The following is a 16,340-nucleotide window of genomic DNA, read 5'->3' as shown; positions in this document are numbered from 1 at the left end:
GTCAACACGAGGTGTTTTCTATATGCAACGAATTCATACATAATCACGCAACATGCTGAAATATATTTCTAGCATCTTCCTAAGGGCCATTGACAAAGCGCGTCATTATCTTCATCTATCAATACAGATTAATCTGAAAGTCCTGAGTTCAGTTCTTGTATCTGCGGCTCTCTCTCAATTTTCTTCTTTTCTATACATTTCTGAAATGAATGTGTCCTTTCCAAAGTGTTTCATTCTTATCATAAACACGAGGAGTTTCGTGTACAGTGAATGCATACGTGAACACACATGGGGAAATTGGTGTCGATCAAGCCTCAGTAGCGCAGTTGGCAGCGCGTCAGTCTCATTATCTCTGAACAGAGTAATCTGAAGGTCCTGAGTTCGATCCTCAGCTGGGGCACAGTTTCTAACTTTTCTTATATATTTCTGAAATCAATGTGTTTTTTCAAGTGTTTGTGTCGCGTAATGGTCAACACGAGGTGTTTTCTATATACAACGAATGCATACATAATCACGCAACACGCTGAAATATATTTCTACGCATCTTTCTAAGGGCCATTGACACAGCGCGTCATTATCTTCATCTATCAATACAGATTAATCTGAAAGTCCTGAGTTCAGTTCTCGAGTCTGCGGCTCTCTCTCAATTTTCTTCTTTTCTATACATTTCTGAAATGAATGTGTCCTTTCAAATGTGTTTCATTGGTATCATTAACACGAGGAGTTTCGTGTACAGTGAATGCATACGCGAACAGACATGAGGAAATTGGCTTCGATCAAGCCCCAGTAGCGCAGTTGGCAGCGCGTCAGTCTCATAATCTCTGAACAGAGTAATCTGAAGATCCTGAGTTCGATCCTGAGCTGGGGCACAGTTTCTAACTTTTCTTATATATTTCTGAAATCAATGTGTTTTTTCAAGTGTTAGTGTCGCATAATGGTCAACACGAGGTGTTTTCTATATACAACGAATGCATACATAATCACGCAACATGCTGAAATATATTTCCATGCGTCTTCCTAAGGGCCATTGACGCAGCGCGTCATTATCTTCATCTATCAATACAGATTAATCTGAAAGTCCTGAGTTCAGTTCTCGAGTCTGCGGCTCTCTCTCAATTTTCTTCTTTTCTATACATTTCTGAAATGAATGTGTCCTTTCAAATGTGTTTCATTGGTATCATTAACACGAGGAGTTTCGTGTACACTGAATGCATACGCGAACAGACATGAGGAAATTGGTTTTGATCAAGCCTCAGTAGCGCAGTTGGCAGCGCGTCAGTCTCATAATCTCTGAACAGAGTAATCTGAAGGTCCTGAGTTCGATCCTCAGCTGGGGCACAGTTTCTAACTTTTCTTATAAATTTCTGAAATCAATGTGTTTTTTCAAGTGTTTGTTTCGCCTAATGGTCAACACGAGGTGTTTTCTATATACAACGAATTCATACATAATCACGCAACATGCTGAAATATATTTCTAGCATCTTCCTAAGGGCCATTGACACAGCGCGTCATTATCTTCATCTATCAATACAGATTAATCTGAAAGTCCTGAGTTCAGTTCTCGAGTCTGCGGTTCTCTCAATATTTTCTTCTTTTCTATACATTTCTGAAATGAATGTGTCCTTTCAAAAGTGTTTCATTCGTATCATTAACACGACGAGTTTCGTGTACAGTGAATGCATACGCGAACACACATGAGGAAATTGGTTTTAATCAAGCCTCAGTAGCGCAGTTGGCAGCGCGTCAGTCTCATAATCTCTGAACAGAGTAATCTAAAGGTCCTGAGTTCGATCCTCAGCTGGGGCACAGTTTCTAACTTTTCTTATATATTTCTGAAATCAATGTGTTTTTTCAAGTGTTAGTGTCGCCTAATGGTCAACACGAGGTGTTTTCTATATACAACGAATGCATACATAATCACGCAACATGCTGAAATATATTTCCATGCATCTTCCTAAGGGCCATTGACGCAGCGCGTCATTATCTTCATCTATCAATACAGATTAATATGAAAGTCCTGAGTTCAGTTCTCGTATCTGCGGCTCTCTCTCAATTTTCTTCTTTTCTATACATTTCTGAAATGAATGTGTCCTTTCAAAAGTGTTTCATTGGTATCATTAACACGAGGAGTTTCGTGTACAGTGAATGCATACGCGAACAGACATGAGGAAATTGGTTTTGATCAAGCCTCAGTAGCGCAGTTGGCAGCGCGTCACTCTCATAATCTCTGAACAGAGTAATCTGAAGGTCCTGAGTTCGATCCTCAGCTGGGGCACAGTTTCTAACTTTTCTTATATATTTCTGAAATCAATGTGTTTTTTCAAGTGTTTGTGTCGCCTAATGGTCAACACGAGGTGTTTTCTATATACAACGAATTCATACATAATCACGCAACATGCTGAAATATATTTCTAGCATCTTCCTAAGGGCCATTGACACAGCGCGTCATTATCTTCATCTATCAATACAGATTAATCTGAAAGTCCTGAGTTCAGTTCTCGAGTCTGCGGTTCTCTCAATATTTTCTTCTTTTCTATACATTTCTGAAATGAATGTGTCCTTTCAAAAGTGTTTCATTCGTATCATTAACACGACGAGTTTCGTGTACAGTGAATGCATACGCGAACACACATGAGGAAATTGGTTTTAATCAAGCCTCAGTAGCGCAGTTGGCAGCGCGTCAGTCTCATAATCTCTGAACAGAGTAATCTGAATGTCCTGAGTTCGATCCTCAGCTGGGGCACAGTTTCTAACTTTTCTTATATATTTCTGAAATCAATGTGTTTTTTCAAGTGTTAGTGTCGCCTAATGGTCAACACGAGGTGTTTTCTATATACAACGAATGCATACATAATCACGCAACATGCTGAAATATATTTCCATGCATCTTCCTAAGGGCCATTGACGCAGCGCGTCATTATCTTCATCTATCAATACAGATTAATCTGAAAGTCCCGAGTTCAGTTCTCGAGTCTGCGGCTCTCTCTCAATTTTCTTCTTTTCTATACATTTCTGAAATGAATGTGTCCTTTCAAATGTGTTTCATTGGTATCATTAACACGAGGAGTTTCGTGTACAGTGAATGCATACGCGAACAGACATGAGGAAATTGGTTTCGATCAAGCCTCAGTAGCGCAGTTGGCAGCGCGTCAGTCTCATAATCTCTGAACAGAGTAATCTGAAGGTCCTGAGTTCGATCTTCAGCTGGGGAACAGTTTCTGACTTTTCTTATATATTTCTGAAATCAATGTGTTTTTTCAAGTGTTTGTGTCGCCTAATGGTCAACACGAGGTGTTTTCTATATACAACGAATTCATACATAATCACGCAACATGCTGAAATATATTTCTAGCATCTTCCTAAGGGCCATTGACAAAGCGCGTCATTATCTTCATCTATCAATACAGATTAATCTGAAAGTCCTGAGTTCAGTTCTTGTATCTGCGGCTCTCTCTCAATTTTCTTCTTTTCTATACATTTCTGAAATGAATGTGTCCTTTCCAAAGTGTTTCATTCTTATCATAAACACGAGGAGTTTCGTGTACAGTGAATGCATACGTGAACACACATGGGGAAATTGGTTCCGATCAAGCCTCAGTAGCGCTGTTGACAACGCGTCAGTCTCATAATCTCTGAACAGAGTAATATGAAGGTCCTGAGTTCGATCCTGAGCTGGGGCACAGTTTCTTACTTTTCTTATATATTTCTGAAATCAATGTGTTTTTTCAAGTGTTTGTGTCGCCTAATGGTCAACACGAGGTGTTTTCTATATACAACGAATGCATACATAATCACGCAACATGCTGAAATATATTTCTACGCATGTTCCTAAGGGCCATTGACACAGCGCGTCATTATCTTCATCTATCAATACAGATTAATCTGAAAGTCCTGAGTTCAGTTCTCGAGTCTGCGGCACTCTCTCAATTTTCTTCTTTTCTATACATTTCTGAAATGAATGTGTCCTTTCAAAAGTGTTTCATTGGTATCATTAACACGACGAGTTTCGTGTACAGTGAATGCATACGCGAACACACATGAGGAAATTGGTTTTAATCAAGCCTCAGTAGCGCAGTTGGCAGCGCGTCAGTCTCATAATCTCTGAACAGAGTAATCTGAAGGTCCTGAGTTCGATCCTCAGCTGGGGCACAGTTTCTAACTTCTCTTATATATTTCTGAAATCAATGTGTTTTTTCAAGTGTTAGTGTCGCCTAATGGTCAACACGAGGTGTTTTCTATATACAACGAATGCATACATAATCACGCAACATGCTGAAATATATTTCCATGCATCTTCCTAAGGGCCATTGACACAGCGCGTCATTATCTTCATCTATCAATACAGATTAATCTGAAAGTCCTGAGTTGAGTTCTCGAGTCTGCGGCTCTCTCTCAATTTTCTTCTTTTCTATACATTTCTGAAATGAATGTGTCCTTTCAAAAGTGTTTCATTCGTATCATTAACACGACGAGTTTCGTGTACAGTGAATGCATACGCGAACACACATGAGGAAATTGGTGTCGATCAAGCCTCAGTAGCGCAGTTGGCAGCGCGTCAGTCTCATTATCTCTGAACAGAGTAATCTGAAGGTCCTGAGTTCGATCCTCAGCTGGGGCACAGTTTCTAACTTTTCTTATATATTTCTGAAATCAATGTGTTTTTTCAAGTGTTTGTGTCGCGTAATGGTCAACACGAGGTGTTTTCTATATACAACGAATGCATACATAATCACGCAACACGCTGAAATATATTTCTACGCATCTTTCTAAGGGCCATTGACACAGCGCGTCATTATCTTCATCTATCAATACAGATTAATCTGAAAGTCCCGAGTTCAGTTCTCGAGTCTGCGGCTCTCTCTCAATTTTCTTCTTTTCTATACATTTCTGAAATGAATGTGTCCTTTCAAATGTGTTTCATTGGTATCATTAACACGAGGAGTTTCGTGTACAGTGAATGCATACGCGAACAGACATGAGGAAATTGGTTTCGATCAAGCCTCAGTAGCGCAGTTGGCAGCGCGTCAGTCTCATAATCTCTGAACAGAGTAATCTGAAGGTCCTGAGTTCGATCCTCAGCTGGGGCACAGTTTCTAACTTTTCTTATATATTTCTGAAATCAATGTGTTTTTTCAAGTGTTTGTGTCGCCTAATGGTCAACACGAGGTGTTTTCTATATACAACGAATTCATACATAATCACGCAACATGCTGAAATATATTTCTAGCATCTTCCTAAGGGCCATTGACACAGCGCGTCATTATCTTCATCTATCAATACAGATTAATCTGAAAGTCCTGAGTTCAGTTCTCGAGTCTGCGGTTCTCTCAATATTTTCTTCTTTTCTATACATTTCTGAAATGAATGTGTCCTTTCAAAAGTGTTTCATTCGTATCATAAACACGACGAGTTTCGTGTACAGTGAATGCATACGCGAACACACATGAGGAAATTGGTTTTAATCAATCCTCAGTAGCGCAGTTGGCAGCGCGTCAGTCTCATAATCTCTGAACAGAGTAATCTGAAGGTCCTGAGTTCGATCCTCAGCTGGGGCACAGTTTCTAACTTTTCTTATATATTTCTGAAATCAATGTGTTTTTTCAAGTGTTTGTGTCGCGTAATGGTCAACACGAGGTGTTTTCTATATACAACGAATTCATACATAATCACGCAACACGCTGAAATATATTTCTACGCATCTTTCTAAGGGCCATTGACACAGCGCGTCATTATCTTCATCTATCAATACAGATTAATCTGAAAGTCCTGAGTTCAGTTCTCGAGTCTGCGGCTCTCTCTCAATTTTCTTCTTTCCTATACATTTCTGAAATGAATGTATCCTTTCAAATGTGTTTCATTGGTATCATTAACACGAGGAGTTTCGTGTACAGTGAATGCATACGCGAACAGACATGAGGAAATTGGTTTCGATCAAGCCTCAGTAGCGCAGTTGGCAGCGCGTCAGTCTCATAATCTCTGAACAGAGTAATCTGAAGGTCCTGAGTTCGATCCTCAGCTGGGGCACAGTTTCTAACTTTTCTTATATATTTCTGAAATCAATGTGTTTTTTCAAGTGTTTGTGTCGCCTAATGGTCAACACGAGGTGTTTTCTATATGCAACGAATTCATACATAATCACGCAACATGCTGAAATATATTTCTAGCATCTTCCTAAGGGCCATTAACAAAGCGCGTCATTATCTTCATCTATCAATACAGATTAATCTGAAAGTCCTGAGTTCAGTTCTTGTATCTGCGGCTCTCTCTCAATTTTCTTCTTTTCTATACATTTCTGAAATGAATGTGTCCTTTCCAAAGTGTTTCATTCTTATCATAAACACGAGGAGTTTCGTGTACAGTGAATGCATACGTGAACACACATGGGGAAATTGGTTCCGATCAAGCCTCAGTAGCGCTGTTGACAACGCGTCAGTCTCATTATCTCTGAAGAGAGTAATCTGAAGGTCCGGAGTTCGATCCTCAGCTGGGGCACAGTTTCTAACTTTTCTTATATATTTCTGAAATCAATGTGTTTTTTCAAGTGTTTGTGTCGCCTAATGGTCAACACGAGGTGTTTTCTATATACAACGAATTCATACATAATCACGCAACATGCTGAAATATATTTCTAGCATCTTCCTAAGGGCCATTGACACAGCGCGTCATTATCTTCATCTATCAATACAGATTAATCTGAAAGTCCTGAGTTCAGTTCTCGAGTCTGCGGTTCTCTCAATATTTTCTTCTTTTCTATACATTTCTGAAATGAATGTGTCCTTTCAAAAGTGTTTCATTCGTATCATAAACACAACGAGTTTCGTGTACAGTGAATGCATACGCGAACACACATGAGGAAATTGGTTTTAATCAATCCTCAGTAGCGCAGTTGGCAGCGCGTCAGTCTCATAATCTCTGAACAGAGTAATCTGAAGGTCCTGAGTTCGATCCTTCGCTGGGGCACAGTTTCTAACTTCTCTTATATATTTCTGAAATCAATGTGTTTTTTCAAGTGTTAGTGTCGCCTAATGGTCAACACGAGGTGTTTTCTATATACAACGAATGCATACATAATCACGCAACATGCTGAAATATATTTCCATGCATCTTCCTAAGGGCCATTGACGCAGCGCGTCATTATCTTCATCTATCAATACAGATTAATCTGAAAGTCCTGAGTTCAGTTCTTGTATCAGCGGCTCTCTCTCAATTTTCTACTTTTCTATACATTTCTGAAATGAATGTGTCCTTTCCAAAGTGTTTCATTCTTATCATTAACACGAGGAGTTTCGTGTACAGTGAATGCATACGCGAACACACATGAGGAAATTGGTTTCGATCAAGCCTCAGTAGCGCAGTTGGCAGCGCGTCAGTCTCATAATCTCTGAACAGAGTAATCTGAAGGTCCTGAGTTCGATCCTCAGCTGGGGCACAGTTTCTAACTTTTCTTATATATTTCTGAAATCAATGTGTTTTTTCAAGTGTTTGTGTCGCGTAATGGTCAACACGAGGTGTTTTCTATATACCACGAACGCATACATAATCACGCAACATGCTGAAATATATTTCTACGCATCTTCCTAAGGGCCATTGACACAGCGCGTCATTATCTTCATCTATCAATACAGATTAATCTGAAAGTCCTGAGTTCAGTTCTCGAGTCTGCGGCTCTCTCTCAATTTTCTTCTTTTCTATACATTTCTGAAATGAATGTGTCCTTTCAAAAGTGTTTCATTCGTATCATTAACACGACGAGTTTCGTGTACAGTGAATGCATACGCGAACACACATGAGGAAATTGGTGTCGATCAAGCCTCAGTAGCGCAGTTGGCAGCGCGTCAGTCTCATTATCTCTGAACAGAGTAATCTGAAGGTCCTGAGTTCGATCCTCAGCTGGGGCACAGTTTCTAACTTTTCTTATATATTTCTGAAATCAATGTGTTTTTTCAAGTGTTTGTGTCGCGTAATGGTCAACACGAGGTGTTTTCTATATACAACGAATGCATACATAATCACGCAACACGCTGAAATATATTTCTACGCATCTTTCTAAGGGCCATTGACACAGCGCGTCATTATCTTCATCTATCAATACAGATTAATCTGAAAGTCCTGAGTTCAGTTCTCGAGTCTGCGGCTCTCTCTCAATTTTCTTCTTTTCTATACATTTCTGAAATGAATGTGTCCTTTCAAATGTGTTTCATTGGTATCATTAACACGAGGAGTTTCGTGTACAGTGAATGCATACGCGAACAGACATGAGGAAATTGGCTTCGATCAAGCCTCAGTAGCGCAGTTGGCAGCGCGTCAGTCTCATAATCTCTGAACAGAGTAATCTGAAGATCCTGAGTTCGATCCTGAGCTGGGGCACAGTTTCTAACTTTTCTTATATATTTCTGAAATCAATGTGTTTTTTCAAGTGTTAGTGTCGCATAATGGTCAACACGAGGTGTTTTCTATATACAACGAATGCATACATAATCACGCAACATGCTGAAATATATTTCCATGCGTCTTCCTAAGGGCCATTGACGCAGCGCGTCATTATCTTCATCTATCAATACAGATTAATCTGAAAGTCCTGAGTTCAGTTCTCGAGTCTGCGGCTCTCTCTCAATTTTCTTCTTTTCTATACATTTCTGAAATGAATGTGTCCTTTCAAATGTGTTTCATTGGTATCATTAACACGAGGAGTTTCGTGTACACTGAATGCATACGCGAACAGACATGAGGAAATTGGTTTTGATCAAGCCTCAGTAGCGCAGTTGGCAGCGCGTCAGTCTCATAATCTCTGAACAGAGTAATCTGAAGGTCCTGAGTTCGATCCTCAGCTGGGGCACAGTTTCTAACTTTTCTTATATATTTCTGAAATCAATGTGTTTTTTCAAGTGTTTGTGTCGCCTAATGGTCAACACGAGGTGTTTTCTATATACAACGAATTCATACATAATCACGCAACATGCTGAAATATATTTCTAGCATCTTCCTAAGGGCCATTGACACAGCGCGTCATTATCTTCATCTATCAATACAGATTAATCTGAAAGTCCTGAGTTCAGTTCTCGAGTCTGCGGTTCTCTCAATATTTTCTTCTTTTCTATACATTTCTGAAATGAATGTGTCCTTTCAAAAGTGTTTCATTCGTATCATTAACACGACGAGTTTCGTGTACAGTGAATGCATACGCGAACACACATGAGGAAATTGGTTTTAATCAAGCCTCAGTAGCGCAGTTGGCAGCGCGTCAGTCTCATAATCTCTGAACAGAGTAATCTGAAGGTCCTGAGTTCGATCCTCAGCTGGGGCACAGTTTCTAACTTTTCTTATATATTTCTGAAATCAATGTGTTTTTTCAAGTGTTAGTGTCGCCTAATGGTCAACACGAGGTGTTTTCTATATACAACGAATGCATACATAATCACGCAACATGCTGAAATATATTTCCATGCATCTTCCTAAGGGCCATTGACGCAGCGCGTCATTATCTTCATCTATCAATACAGATTAATCTGAAAGTCCTGAGTTCAGTACTTGTATCTGCGGCTCTCTCTCAATTTTCTTCTTTTCTATACATTTCTGAAATGAATGTGTCCTTTCAAAAGTGTTTCATTCGTATCATAAACACGACGAGTTTCGTGTACAGTGAATGCATACGCGAACACACATGAGGAAATTGGTTTTAATCAATCCTCAGTAGCGCAGTTGGCAGCGCGTCAGTCTCATAATCTCTGAACAGAGTAATCTGAAGGTCCTGAGTTCGATCCTCAGCTGGGGCACAGTTTCTAACTTTTCTTATATATTTCTGAAATCAATGTGTTTTTTCAAGTGTTTGTGTCGCCTAATGGTCAACACGAGGTGTTTTCTATATACAACGAATGCATACATAATCACGCAACATGCTGAAATATATTTCCATGCATCTTCCTAAGGGCCATTGACGCAGCGCGTCATTATCTTCATCTATCAATACAGATTAATCTGAAAGTCCTGAGTTCAGTTCTCGAGTCTGCGGCTCTCTCTCAATTTTCTTCTTTTCTATACATTTCTGAAATGAATGTGTCCTTTCAAATGTGTTTCATTGGTATCATTAACACGAGGAGTTTCGTGTACAGTGAATGCATACGCGAACAGACATGAGGAAATTGGTTTCGATCAAGCCTAAGTAGCGCAGTTGGCAGCGCGTCAGTCTCATAATCTCTGAACAGAGTAATCTGAAGGTCCTGAGTTCGATCCTCAGCTGGGGCGCAGATTCTAACTTTTCTTATATATTTCTGAAATCAATGTGTTTTTTCAAGTGTTTGTGTCGCCTAATGGTCAACAGATTAATCTGAAAGTCCTGAGTTCAGTTCTTGTATCTGCGGCTCTCTCTCAATTTTCTTCTTTTCTATACATTTCTGAAATGAATGTGTCCTTTCCAAAGTGTTTCATTCTTATCATAAACACGATGAGTTTCGTGTACAGTGAATGCATACGTGAACACACATGGGGAAATTGGTTCCGATCAAGCCTCAGTAGCGCTGTTGACAACGCGTCAGTCTCATAATCTCTGAACAGAGTAATATGAAGGTCCTGAGTTCGATCCTCAGCTGGGGCACAGTTTCTTACTTTTCTTATATATTTCTGAAATCAATGTGTTTTTTCAAGTGTTTGTGTCGCCTAATGGTCAACACGAGGTGTTTTCTATATACAACGAATGCATACATAATCACGCAACATGCTGAAATATATTTCCATGCATCTTCCTAAGGGCCATTGACGCAGCGCGTCATTATCTTCATCTATCAATACAGATTAATCTGAAAGTCCTGAGTTCAGTTCTCGAGTCTGCGGCTCTCTCTCAATTTTCTTCTTTTCTATACATTTCTGAAATGAATGTGTCCTTTCAAATGTGTTTCATTGGTATCATTAACACGAGGAGTTTCGTGTACAGTGAATGCATACGCGAACAGACATGAGGAAATTGGTTTCGATCAAGCCTAAGTAGCGCAGTTGGCAGCGCGTCAGTCTCATAATCTCTGAACAGAGTAATCTGAAGGTCCTGAGTTCGATCCTCAGCTGGGGCGCAGATTCTAACTTTTCTTATATATTTCTGAAATCAATGTGTTTTTTCAAGTGTTTGTGTCGCCTAATGGTCAACAGATTAATCTGAAAGTCCTGAGTTCAGTTCTTGTATCTGCGGCTCTCTCTCAATTTTCTTCTTTTCTATACATTTCTGAAATGAATGTGTCCTTTCCAAAGTGTTTCATTCTTATCATAAACACGAGGAGTTTCGTGTACAGTGAATGCATACGTGAACACACATGGGGAAATTGGTTCCGATCAAGCCTCAGTAGCGCTGTTGACAACGCGTCAGTCTCATAATCTCTGAACAGAGTAATATGAAGGTCCTGAGTTCGATCCTCAGCTGGGGCACAGTTTCTTACTTTTCTTATATATTTCTGAAATCAATGTGTTTTTTCAAGTGTTAGTGTCGCCTAATGGTCAACACGAGGTGTTTTCTATATACAACGAATGAATACATAATCACGCAACATGCTGAAATATATTTCCATGCATCTTCCTAAGGGCCATTGACGCAGCGCGTCATTATCTTCATCTATCAATACAGATTAATCTGAAAGTCCTGAGTTCAGTTCTCGAGTCTGCGGCTCTCTCTCAATTTTCTTCTTTTCTATACATTTCTGAAATGAATGTGTCCTTTCAAAAGTGTTTCATTCGTATCATTAACACGACGAGTTTCGTGTACAGTGAATGCATACGCGAACACACATGAGGAAATTGGTTTCGATCAAGCCTCAGTAGCGCAGTTGGCAGCGCGTGAGTCTCATAATCTCTGAACAGAGTAATCTGAAGGTCCTGAGTTCGATCCTCAGCTGGGGCACAGTTTCTAACTTTTCTTATATATTTCTGAAATCAATGTGTTTTTTCAAGTGTTAGTGTCGCCTAATGGTCAACACGAGGTGTTTTCTATATACAACGAATGCATACATAATCACGCAACATGCTGAAATATATTTCCATGCATCTTCCTAAGGGCCATTGACGCAGCGCGTCATTATCTTCATCTATCAATACAGATTAATCTGAAAGTCCTGAGTTCAGTTCTCGAGTCTGCGGCTCTCTCTCAATTTTCTTCTTTTCTATACATTTCTGAAATGAATGTGTCCTTTCAAAAGTGTTTCATTCGCATCATTAACACGACGAGTTTCGTGTACAGTGAATGCATACGCGAACACACATGAGGAAATTGGTTTCGATCAAGCCTCAGTAGCGCAGTTGGCAGCGCGTCAGTCTCATAATCTCTGAACAGAGTAATCTGAAGGTCCTGAGTTCGATCCTCAGCTGGGGCACAGTTTCTAACTTTTCTTATATATTTCTGAAATCAATGTGTTTTTTCAAGTGTTTGTGTCGCCTAATGGTCAACACGAGGTGTTTTCTATATACAACGAATGCATACATAATCACGCAACATGCTGAAATATATTTCTACGCATCTTCCTAAGGGCCATTGACACAGCGCGTCAATATCTTCATCTATCAATACAGATTAATCTGAAAGTCCTGAGTTCAGTTCTCGAGTCTGCGGCTCTCTCTCAATTTTCTTCTTTTCTATAAATTTCTGAAATGAATGTGTCCTTTCAAATGTGTTTCATTGGTATCATTAACACGAGGAGTTTCGTGTACAGTGAATGCATACGCGAACAGACATGAGGAAATTGGTTTCGATCAAGCCTAAGTAGCGCAGTTGGCAGCGCGTCAGTCTCATAATCTCTGAACAGAGTAATCTGAAGGTCCTGACTTCGATCCTCAGCTGGGGCGCAGATTCTAACTTTTCTTATATATTTCTGAAATCAATGTGTTTTTTCAAGTGTTTGTGTCGCCTAATGGTCAACAGATTAATCTGAAAGTCCTGAGTTCAGTTCTTGTATCTGCGGCTCTCTCTCAATTTTCTTCTTTTCTATACATTTCTGAAATGAATGTGTCCTTTCCAAAGTGTTTCATTCTTATCATAAACACGAGGAGTTTCGTGTACAGTGAATGCATACGTGAACACACATGGGGAAATCGGTTCCGATCAAGCCTCAGTAGCGCTGTTGACAACGCGTCAGTCTCATAATCTCTGAACAGAGTAATATGAAGGTCCTGAGTTCGATCCTCAGCTGGGGCACAGTTTCTTACTTTTCTTATATATTTCTGAAATCAATGTGTTTTTTCAAGTGTTAGTGTCGCCTAATGGTCAACACGAGGTGTTTTCTATATACAACGAATGAATACATAATCACGCAACATGCTGAAATATATTTCCATGCATCTTCCTAAGGGCCATTGACGCAGCGCGTCATTATCTTCATCTATCAATACAGATTAATCTGAAAGTCCTGAGTTCAGTTCTCGAGTCTGCGGCTCTCTCTCAATTTTCTTCTTTTCTATACATTTCTGAAATGAATGTGTCCTTTCAAAAGTGTTTCATTCGTATCATTAACACGACGAGTTTCGTGTACAGTGAATGCATACGCGAACACACATGAGGAAATTGGTTTCGATCAAGCCTCAGTAGCGCAGTTGGCAGCGCGTGAGTCTCATAATCTCTGAACAGAGTAATCTGAAGGTCCTGAGTTCGATCCTCAGCTGGGGCACAGTTTCTAACTTTTCTTATATATTTCTGAAATCAATGTGTTTTTTCAAGTGTTAGTGTCGCCTAATGGTCAACACGAGGTGTTTTCTATATACAACGAATGCATACATAATCACGCAACATGCTGAAATATATTTCCATGCATCTTCCTAAGGGCCATTGACGCAGCGCGTCATTATCTTCATCTATCAATACAGATTAATCTGAAAGTCCTGAGTTCAGTTCTCGAGTCTGCGGCTCTCTCTCAATTTTCTTCTTTTCTATACATTTCTGAAATGAATGTGTCCTTTCAAAAGTGTTTCATTCGTATCATTAACACGACGAGTTTCGTGTACAGTGAATGCATACGCGAACACACATGAGGAAATTGGTTTCGATCAAGCCTCAGTAGCGCAGTTGGCAGCGCGTCAGTCTCATAATCTCTGAACAGAGTAATCTGAAGGTCCTGAGTTCGATCCTCAGCTGGGGCACAGTTTCTAACTTTTCTTATATATTTCTGAAATCAATGTGTTTTTTCAAGTGTTTGTGTCGCCTAATGGTCAACACGAGGTGTTTTCTATATACAACGAATGCATACATAATCACGCAACATGCTGAAATATATTTCTACGCATCTTCCTAAGGGCCATTGACACAGCGCGTCATTATCTTCATCTATCAATACAGATTAATCTGAAAGTCCTGAGTTCAGTTCTCGAGTCTGCGGCTCTCTCTCAATTTTCTTCTTTTCTATAAATTTCTGAAATGAATGTGTCCTTTCAAATGTGTTTCATTGGTATCATTAACACGAGGAGTTTCGTGTACAGTGAATGCATACGCGAACAGACATGAGGAAATTGGTTTCGATCAATCCTCAGTAGCGCAGTTGGCAGCGCGTCAGTCTCATTATCTCTGAAGAGAGTAATCTGAAGGTCCGGAGTTCGATCCTCAGCTAGGGCACATTTTCTAACTTTTCTTATATATTTCTGAAATCAATGTGTTTTTTCAAGTGTTTGTGTCGCGTAATGGTCAACACGAGGTGTTTTCTATATACAACGAATGCATACATAATCACGCAACATGCTGAAATATATTTCTACGCATCTTCCTAAGGGCCATTGACACAGCGCGTCATTATCTTCATCTATCAATACAGATTAATCTGAAAGTCCTGAGTTCAGTTCTCGAGTCTGCGGCTCTCTCTCAATTTTCTTCTTTTCTATACATTTCTGAAATGAATGTGTCCTTTCAAAAGTGTTTCATTCGTATCATTAACACGACGAGTTTCGTGTACAGTGAATGCATACGCGAACACACATGAGGAAATTGGTTTCGATCAATCCTCAGTAGCGCAGTTGGCAGCGCGTCAGTCTCATAATCTCTGAACAGAGTAATATGAAGGTCCTGAGTTCGATCCTCAGCTGGGCACAGTTTCTAACTTTCCTTATATATTTCTAAAATCAATGTGTTTTATCAAGTGTTTGTGTCGCGTAATGGTCAACACGAGGTGTTTTCTATATACAACGAATTCATACATAATCACGCAACATGCTGAAATATATTTCTACGCATCTTCCTAAGGGCCATTGACACAGCGCGTCATTATCTTCATCTATCAATACAGATTAATCTGAAAGTCCTGAGTTCAGTTCTCGAGTCTGCGGCACTCTCTCAATTTTCTTCTTTTCTATACATTTCTGAAATGAATGTGTCCTTTCAAAAGTGTTTCATTGGTATCATTAACACGACGAGTTTCGTGTACAGTGAATGCATACGCGAACACACATGAGGAAATTGGTGTCGATCAAGCCTCAGTAGCGCAGTTGGCAGCGCGTCAGTCTCATAATCTCTGAACAGAGTAATCTGAAGGTCCTGAGTTCGATCCTCAGCTGGGGCACAGTTTCTAACTTTTCTTATATATTTCTGAAATCAATGTGTTTTTTCAAGTGTTAGTGTCGCCTAATGGTCAACACGAGGTGTTTTCTATATACAACGAATGCATACATAATCACGCAACATGCTGAAATATATTTCCATGCATCTTCCTGAGGGCCATTGACGCAGCGCGTCATTATCTTCATCTATCAATACAGATTAATCTGAAAGTCCTGAGTTCAGTTCTCGAGTCTGCGGCTCTCTCTCAATTTTCTTCTTTTCTATACATTTCTGAAATGAATGTGTCCTTTGAAATGTGTTTCATTGGTATCATTAACACGAGGAGTTTCGTGTACAGTGAATGCATACGCGAACAGACATGAGGAAATTGGTTTCGATCAAGCCTCAGTAGCGCAGTTGGCAGCGCGTCAGTCTCATAATCTCTGAACAGAGTAATCTGAAGGTCCTGAGTTCGATCCTCAGCTGGGGCACAGTTTCTAACTTTTCTTATATATTTCTGAAATCAATGTGTTTTTTCAAGTGTTAGTGTCGCATAATGGTCAACACGAGGTGTTTTCTATATACAACGAATGCATACATAATCACGCAACATGCTGAAATATATTTCCATGCATCTTCCTAAGGGCCATTGACGCAGCGCGTCATTATCTTCATCTATCAATACAGATTAATCTGAAAGTCCTGAGTTCAGTTCTCGAGTCTGCGGCTCTCTCTCAATTTTCTTCTTTTCTATACATTTCTGAAATGAATGTGTCCTTTCAAATGTGTTTCATTGGTATCATTAACACGAGTAGTTTCGTGTACAGTGAATGCATACGCGAACAGACATGAG

General features: G+C 39.7%; 16 non-coding genes across 16 annotated transcripts; all 16 read left to right on the top strand.

The window, feature by feature from the left end:
- The first annotated feature begins 311 nt into the window (after positions 1-311).
- On the top strand, positions 312-400 carry TRNAM-CAU (transfer RNA methionine (anticodon CAU)). Its single transcript is given in 2 exon segments — positions 312-348; positions 365-400. It is a non-coding gene; the product is annotated as a tRNA-Met (tRNA).
- An 849-nt stretch (positions 401-1,249) lies between these two features.
- TRNAM-CAU (transfer RNA methionine (anticodon CAU)) lies at positions 1,250-1,338 on the top strand. The gene is given in 2 exon segments: positions 1,250-1,286; positions 1,303-1,338. It is a non-coding gene; the product is annotated as a tRNA-Met (tRNA).
- A 379-nt stretch (positions 1,339-1,717) lies between these two features.
- Positions 1,718-1,806, top strand: TRNAM-CAU (transfer RNA methionine (anticodon CAU)). The gene is given in 2 exon segments: positions 1,718-1,754; positions 1,771-1,806. It is a non-coding gene; the product is annotated as a tRNA-Met (tRNA).
- An 848-nt stretch (positions 1,807-2,654) lies between these two features.
- On the top strand, positions 2,655-2,743 carry TRNAM-CAU (transfer RNA methionine (anticodon CAU)). Its single transcript is given in 2 exon segments — positions 2,655-2,691; positions 2,708-2,743. It is a non-coding gene; the product is annotated as a tRNA-Met (tRNA).
- A 1,317-nt stretch (positions 2,744-4,060) lies between these two features.
- On the top strand, positions 4,061-4,149 carry TRNAM-CAU (transfer RNA methionine (anticodon CAU)). The gene is given in 2 exon segments: positions 4,061-4,097; positions 4,114-4,149. It is a non-coding gene; the product is annotated as a tRNA-Met (tRNA).
- Positions 4,150-4,529: 380 nt separating this feature from the next.
- Positions 4,530-4,618, top strand: TRNAM-CAU (transfer RNA methionine (anticodon CAU)). The gene is given in 2 exon segments: positions 4,530-4,566; positions 4,583-4,618. It is a non-coding gene; the product is annotated as a tRNA-Met (tRNA).
- A 380-nt stretch (positions 4,619-4,998) lies between these two features.
- On the top strand, positions 4,999-5,087 carry TRNAM-CAU (transfer RNA methionine (anticodon CAU)). The gene is given in 2 exon segments: positions 4,999-5,035; positions 5,052-5,087. It is a non-coding gene; the product is annotated as a tRNA-Met (tRNA).
- Positions 5,088-5,935: 848 nt separating this feature from the next.
- Positions 5,936-6,024, top strand: TRNAM-CAU (transfer RNA methionine (anticodon CAU)). The gene is given in 2 exon segments: positions 5,936-5,972; positions 5,989-6,024. It is a non-coding gene; the product is annotated as a tRNA-Met (tRNA).
- A 1,316-nt stretch (positions 6,025-7,340) lies between these two features.
- Positions 7,341-7,429, top strand: TRNAM-CAU (transfer RNA methionine (anticodon CAU)). Its single transcript is given in 2 exon segments — positions 7,341-7,377; positions 7,394-7,429. It is a non-coding gene; the product is annotated as a tRNA-Met (tRNA).
- Positions 7,430-7,809: 380 nt separating this feature from the next.
- On the top strand, positions 7,810-7,898 carry TRNAM-CAU (transfer RNA methionine (anticodon CAU)). Its single transcript is given in 2 exon segments — positions 7,810-7,846; positions 7,863-7,898. It is a non-coding gene; the product is annotated as a tRNA-Met (tRNA).
- Positions 7,899-8,747: 849 nt separating this feature from the next.
- Positions 8,748-8,836, top strand: TRNAM-CAU (transfer RNA methionine (anticodon CAU)). The gene is given in 2 exon segments: positions 8,748-8,784; positions 8,801-8,836. It is a non-coding gene; the product is annotated as a tRNA-Met (tRNA).
- Positions 8,837-9,215: 379 nt separating this feature from the next.
- On the top strand, positions 9,216-9,304 carry TRNAM-CAU (transfer RNA methionine (anticodon CAU)). The gene is given in 2 exon segments: positions 9,216-9,252; positions 9,269-9,304. It is a non-coding gene; the product is annotated as a tRNA-Met (tRNA).
- A 2,954-nt stretch (positions 9,305-12,258) lies between these two features.
- Positions 12,259-12,347, top strand: TRNAM-CAU (transfer RNA methionine (anticodon CAU)). Its single transcript is given in 2 exon segments — positions 12,259-12,295; positions 12,312-12,347. It is a non-coding gene; the product is annotated as a tRNA-Met (tRNA).
- A 1,667-nt stretch (positions 12,348-14,014) lies between these two features.
- On the top strand, positions 14,015-14,103 carry TRNAM-CAU (transfer RNA methionine (anticodon CAU)). Its single transcript is given in 2 exon segments — positions 14,015-14,051; positions 14,068-14,103. It is a non-coding gene; the product is annotated as a tRNA-Met (tRNA).
- Positions 14,104-15,420: 1,317 nt separating this feature from the next.
- On the top strand, positions 15,421-15,509 carry TRNAM-CAU (transfer RNA methionine (anticodon CAU)). Its single transcript is given in 2 exon segments — positions 15,421-15,457; positions 15,474-15,509. It is a non-coding gene; the product is annotated as a tRNA-Met (tRNA).
- Positions 15,510-15,889: 380 nt separating this feature from the next.
- TRNAM-CAU (transfer RNA methionine (anticodon CAU)) lies at positions 15,890-15,978 on the top strand. The gene is given in 2 exon segments: positions 15,890-15,926; positions 15,943-15,978. It is a non-coding gene; the product is annotated as a tRNA-Met (tRNA).
- The last annotated feature ends 362 nt before the right edge of the window (positions 15,979-16,340 follow it).

Source organism: Pholcus phalangioides, unplaced genomic scaffold, assembly GCF_987345545.1.
Source record: "Pholcus phalangioides strain wild (caught in Gottingen) unplaced genomic scaffold, Ppha-v1.0 ptg000017l_1, whole genome shotgun sequence".
In the NCBI taxonomy this organism is placed as follows: domain Eukaryota; kingdom Metazoa; phylum Arthropoda; class Arachnida; order Araneae; family Pholcidae; genus Pholcus; species Pholcus phalangioides.
The sequence above is the reverse complement of the archived record's forward strand: the minus strand, read 5'-3'. Positions and strand labels throughout refer to the sequence as shown.